The sequence below is a fragment of the Hakea prostrata genome, chromosome 9, assembly GCF_041222555.1.
Source record: "Hakea prostrata isolate BN-2017 chromosome 9, UWA_Hpros_2, whole genome shotgun sequence".
Lineage (NCBI taxonomy): Eukaryota > Viridiplantae > Streptophyta > Magnoliopsida > Proteales > Proteaceae > Hakea > Hakea prostrata.
The window spans coordinates 54,163,087-54,169,455 of record NC_142608.1 but is presented as its reverse complement, the minus strand read 5'-3'; the positions used below and the strand labels follow the sequence as shown (position 1 = coordinate 54,169,455).

The following is a 6,369-nucleotide window of genomic DNA, read 5'->3' as shown; positions in this document are numbered from 1 at the left end:
GAGAGCCGCCTTGCTTTGGGATATCTCCTTCAGCTTCAAGCTCCTTTCTTCGTCACGTTTCTTCAAAGACCTGACAGTCTTAATAGACTCAGAAAGGTCTGCGGCGGTGCGTTCCTGATCTTCCTTCAGCTCTCGAAGCTGATCTCTCAAGTGCTCGGAACGAATTAGGCACTCGCCCATGTAATGCGCCCCTCCAGAGAAGAACCTGGAGAAAATACGGAATACCAAGTTAAAGAAATCACTTGGAGAACTATGAGGGACTAAGGACGGAGAATTACCTGTAGGCGTTGGCATAGAATTTGTCGTCCGAAAGATCCTTCAGATACTTTCGGTCCGAAGGGATCATCCCCTCAAGAAGCCAAGATCTGGCAGTGTTGGAGTCCCCCAGCACGGTGTCCGAGGAAGTCAGATCCCAGCCGGGAACGAAGACAGGGGACTTTGGGGAGTCCTCCTCAACGGCCTTCTCACTCTCCCGAGCCCTCTTCAAGGGCCTTCCCGAGCGGCTTGAAGGAGAAGCCTGGGGAAACCTATCTCAGGAGGCCCCCCTCCCAAGGAGATGCTCTTCCTTGCGGTCTTCTTGCCCGAAGGCTTGGACGACCCCGGAGCGCCGAGAGCTTGGACAACGGGACCCGTGTCCGAAGCACCACCTTTCTTCGCTGGCTTTCGGGCGAAAGCCTCTTTGACATTCCCAGTTGTCAATGCACGAAGAGCGTCGATATCCAATTTGCTAGACACTGCGACAACAAACGAAGAAAGTCAGAAAGTGCGAAGATAAGAAAAATATACAAAATTGAAGAATGTCAATGAAGAAGGGGCTCACCCGGAGAAAAGCCCCACAACTGAAGAGCAGCCGGATACTCAGGTAAATATCCGTGAACTGCGGCTGAATCTCCGCCGACTTGGATGATCTTTTCTAAAGCCGCTTCTTCGGCGGCGGATAACTCAATGAGATTATTGAGTCCTTTAAGATCAGATTTGGATTTCTTCACAAAAGAAGTTGGGAATGGCGGCGAAACTGGGGGCTGACAAAAGAAAAAGTGATGTCTCCACCCTTTGGTGGAGGTAGGCATAGACTTCGGCAAAATGATGTTGCCTGACCATTCCACAGCGTCGGTTGCCCGACGAAGAAGAGAGAGCCAACCCCCTTTTGATTGACTCTTAACTTCGAAGAAACGCAGAAGAAGGGGGAATGTTGGTTCGACTCCAACATTGTGACAAAAACCAACGAAGCAAGAAACACTTCTCCAACTATTTGGAATAAGGTTGGAGGGAGAAATTCCATAATGGACGAGAAGGTCTTCAAAGATTTTTTGAAGTGGAAAGCGAAGACCTCCTAAGAAAGCATCGTAATAAATGGAGAAGGCCCCGTTCGGGGGCTCTCCAACCCGACTAGAAGGAGACGGGAGTTGGAAGAGATAGTCTTTTGGAATTTCACAGAAATCCCTTAGACGCTGGAGATGTTTGGAGTCAAGATCTCCGGGATAGAACTCGGGACCCGAAGACTTGAGGTCATAATCAATGTGAGAGGGCGTCTTGGGTTTGTTCCTTTCTTCGAGAATTGCTTCTTCGGAAAGCGATTCGGAGAAAATAAAAGCAGGCCAACGATTGTGGCAATCCTGGGGACGAGAAAGGGGTGGGCGAGGCGAATAATGTCTTTGACTCACTCGGAATTTACTAGGAGATTGATTAATACTATCAACTTCCCGCTCATCCGAAGAATCCATAGAAATACCAAGGTTGACTAAGTCCGTTCCTAAGTCGGAGCAAAGAGGTTCTTGGTCAAGAGGGTCGTCCCTAGCTAAGTCAGCAGTCGCTCTCACAATACGAGAGTCAGAAGAGCCAGAGAAAGCATCTTCACTAGAATAATGCATGGATTGGGTTCGGGAAGACGTCTCGGGACTGGAGATCGTGGCAGTCGGGACCTCCGGTCGGGGAAGGGGCTCGGGCTATTTCCTTGCCTTTTCTTAAATTATCCATAATACGGAAATGACAAAGGAAAGAAATGAAGAAAAGTTAGAGAAACTTACTGGTTTGAAGATTGGAATAGCGAGTTGGAGAAAGCAAGCAACGCAGTCAGGGGACTTCAGAGGGAGTTTGCAAGTAAAAAATTGAAAATGAGGATTGAACCTCTATTTATAGTGAGGAGTAGGAAGATGAAGAGTCACATCCAACGGCTATGAATCAAGCAAAGCGACGGTTGAGATCTGGCACATGAAAGGTCGCGATCCAACGACCAACAATGAACAGACACAACGGTCAAGATTAAGGGACTCAAGATCTCAATCAAACGGCCCTTGATCGAATAGGATCAACGGCCGAGATAACACGACCATTCGCATATCAGGAGCAGCAATAAATGTGAATTAGTACGACGGTTGGGAATTGCGAAGGCCTTGGAGAAATAATGGCTCTCATTCAAGACGACGTCTTAAAGTTTCTCCAAGAAGAAAGAAAATTTTCTAAGAAGCCTGGGAGTAACATTCCATACGTTCGAGAAGTCAATCGCACGAAATGGGGGGCTCTGTTGTGGGGAAAAGGTCCCGATGGACCCCACTCGGGAGAGAGCCCCCCCCTCGGGAGAGATGCACCTCCCTCGGGCTGGTGCTTCTCTTCCCTCTTAAAGGGTCCCGAGTGCCTCACTCGGGACATATGCCTCCCTCTTTTGTAATCTGGTTTATTCCTTGAAGAAGGTCCCGAGGGCCTCATTCGGGAGAGACACCTCCCATGTGGGATGGCTCACCTCTTCCCTAAAGAAGGTCCCGAGGGCCTCATTCGGGAGAGACACCTCCTTCTTGGGCAGGTTCATTTCTTCGTTGGAGAAGTGCCACACTTGGGAAAAATATCCAACTCTAGCATTTCTCAGAAGACTCTCTTGACTAAGTCAAGAGGAGTTAGTTACGCGTAAACACTCAGCATATCTATTCCGAGAATTGGGGAGGTGAGTCAGCATAACGGCGATATCAGGTGCGACAAAGAAGGAGCCGTTATTCCACTACTCCACTCACTCCTCAACTATCGATCCGGAATCTAAGGAATCACCGCCTCCAGGTAACTTCTATATAAACCTACCTCCAACATGGAGAAAGGTAACGAGAACTTTCATCTGAGTACTTACTCATTACGTTCTTGAGAACTCTCTCAAGAACCATTATTGTTACCTAGGCTGATTTGAGCGTCGGAGGCGGTTCCCCGGCCAAAGCTAGGCCGGACCGTTCTTGCTTTCTTTGTGTGTGCAGGCATCTCAGTTATTCCAACTTGGTTGGAGAGCACTTAAGGTGGTCATCTCAATATCCGACTCTCGAAGAAGTTCTATTATTCCATTGAAGTCCCAACTCTAGTATAATGATGTTTGGGTGTTTGGAAGGTATTTTTTGGACATCACTATTATTCCATTGAAGTCCCAAAAGTCCCCCTAAGATTGGTTTTCGATTTGTGCTGGAGATTTGCCCTTTTGGTTTGCAGTCTAGGGAGGTAGTCAATCAATCCTGCTGAGCCTAGACCAACTGCCCCTACATGGGTGGTGTGATCTTGGACTACAAAGCTGATGAACATCTTGGTGACTGTAAATATTAAAGTGCCCAACCTTTGAGAATCAGATTTCGAAAGAGTTATAGAAAAGATTGACAAAGAAAGAATGATAAACAAAGTTAAAAATACACATCTTCTTCTTCTTCTTCTTGATCTTGTATGTTTAGTGATTACGAATAGTTTACCAAACAATAAGGAAATGATTGTTGATACGCTGGGCCACTGGGCCAACAATATTCTGATCTAGAACTGCTTGTTGACTATTAAGATCTGCTAACTATGAATTGAATTGCTGTTAGCCACCTAGGTTGGGTGATTACTATGAAATCCCCTAAAATCCAAACTTGATAAGCTTTCATTTTAGGTCCACGAACCCGGAGCACCAGTAGAAGGCAGTTATAGGCCATCAAAGTCAAAGCCGTGGGTCCAGAAGTTGAACCTATGGACTTGGACGATCTAGGAAGTGACTTGACCACCTTAATGGATTTTAAAAGGAGAGAAAAAGTCAACTCGAATGGGTTAAAAATGCATGAAAATCAATGCAAGGAGACCCCATTGCCAAGGTAAAGTATACGATTGAGTCAAGCATGTTTAGAGGTTTCTACCCTTTGAAGCCCATCGAAAACCATTTGTGTGATGAAGTTATGGGGGTGGTCTCCTAGGGGCAGTTGACCAAACTACCTATCTACCCCGTATCGAGAAATGGGTAATTTTGGGTTTTCAAGTCTAGAAACTCTACTTTAAATTTCTTTTGACTCACAAATGAATTGTTTATATTCTTTAGAGGTTGAGAGCTTGGGAGAGGGGACAAAATCGTGAGCCATTTTGGATAGTATGTACTTGCTATTTTAATGGGCTTTGGTCTTTCCTAGCCAACCCTATGTCCAAAATGACTCTCCTAACCTAGACTAGGCTAGTCTAATGATGCCATTTGTATAATTTGATGCATAAATACCATTATCTCAACATATACTGTCCTATGTCCTATGTCCTAGGTGCACTGTGTCTTCTCCTTGAGCTTGGTTTGATCTTCATCTTCATTCTTGAATCTTCTTGTGCTTCAAGCATTAAGTCTTCATGTCAAACTTGAATTGGTCAACCAATTTTGAGTTGGGCTTGTATATTGATCCGTCTTGCATTTGGTCCATGTTCTTCATTTAACTCACTTGGCTTGATTTAAACACACACAACTCAATTTTATCATTAGTACTTTGTGTTTGTTATTATCAAAACTAATGGATTCTGATGTGACAATGCTGATGTGACATTTTTCCAACATTAGCAATAACATAAGCATACCAAGTCACCATGAGGTGCAAGACCCTCTAGCCTTAGTACCTAACACCCATTCACTTGCAAGCTAGACCCAAACCCTATCGACCCAATAGAAGAGAAGAAAGGCCCACCACTGGGAGTAGAAGACAACGTAGATGATGAAAGGGGAGAAGAAGTGTTAGCCATAAGCAAAAAGCGAAAAACATATACACTTCAAGCAAGCAAGCTAGAAGGAGAAACCATATGGGAAGCCACCAAGACCAACATTTAAGAAACCTCCAACAAAAAAGTTGGAGTCGAATTGCAAGTCAAAATGAGGGGACCAAGTAAGTCATAGTGAGGGGCAAATAAGAATTTACTCTTTTTTAAAGCTTGAAATGAAAAATGAAATGACCAACTAAGTATTCTGGGAAATCAATCAATAAAATCTAATGCGTTTGCTGGGAGTCAAACCCGGGTCTATTACTTGGAAGGCAATTATCCTAACTGTTGGACTACAAATGCTAATGAATGTATTACAAGCCAGACCCAAGCCGTATTGAACTAATAGAAGACAAGAAAGGGCCACCACCGGGAGTAGAAGACAATGAAGATGATGAAAGGGAAGAAGGAGCGTTAGCCATTAGCAAAAAACAAAAAATAGATACACTTCAAGCAAGCAAGCTAGAAGGAGAAACCTTATGGGAACCCCAGAATAGCTTTAAAGAAATCTTCAATAGAAAAGTCAGATTTGAAAATGCATTGAGTTGAGCAAGTCATAATGCAAAAGACTAGAAAGCCCTAACCTCGAGAGAAGAAGATGACTAAAAAGATGAAAGGGAAAGAGCATTAGCCATAAGTGTAAAACAAAAAGCGAAAACACTTCAAGCAAGGAAGCTAGAAGGAATAACCTTATGAGAAGCCCCCATTACCAACATTAAAGAAACTTTCAACAGAAAACTCAGGTTTGAAAATGCATTGAATTGAGCAAGTCATAGTGAGTGGCAAATAAGAATTTTACTCTTTTTTAAAGCTTGAAATGAAAAATGAAATTGGCAAATTAATACTATATGAAATTAGTATGATTCTTTTATCAAAGAAAAAATAAAACAATATGGTTTCAATGCGTCTGCCGGGAGTCGAACCCGGGTCTATTGCTTGGAAGGCAATTATCCTAACCGTTGGACTACAAACGCTTACGAACACTTTGGCAAATTCAAACCATATTGTCCTAGCAAAGACAAGAAAGGGAAGAAGAAGCTTAGCCACAAGCAAAAGATAAAAAACAGTTACACTTCAAACAAGCAAGCTAGAAGGAGAAATCTTAAGGGTAGGCCCCAGGAATTGCATTAAAGAAATCTCCAATAGAAAAGTTGGAGCTGAAAATGCATTGAATTAATAAGCGGAAAATAAGGAGTTTATTCTCATCTATAGCTTGAAAAATGAAATGGGCAAATTAGTATTATGTGATATCAGTATGTACCAATGCGTTTGTTGGGAGTTGGACCCGAGTCTATTGCTTGGAAGGCAATTATCCTAAACATTGGACTACAAACGCTAATGAACATATTACAAGCCAGACCCAAA

General features: G+C 43.6%; 1 non-coding gene across 1 annotated transcript; it reads right to left on the bottom strand.

Annotated features, from left to right (window-relative positions):
- Positions 1–5,906: 5,906 nt before the first annotated feature.
- TRNAG-UCC (transfer RNA glycine (anticodon UCC)) lies at positions 5,907–5,978 on the bottom strand. Its single transcript has one exon. It is a non-coding gene; the product is annotated as a tRNA-Gly (tRNA).
- Positions 5,979–6,369: the final 391 nt, after the last annotated feature.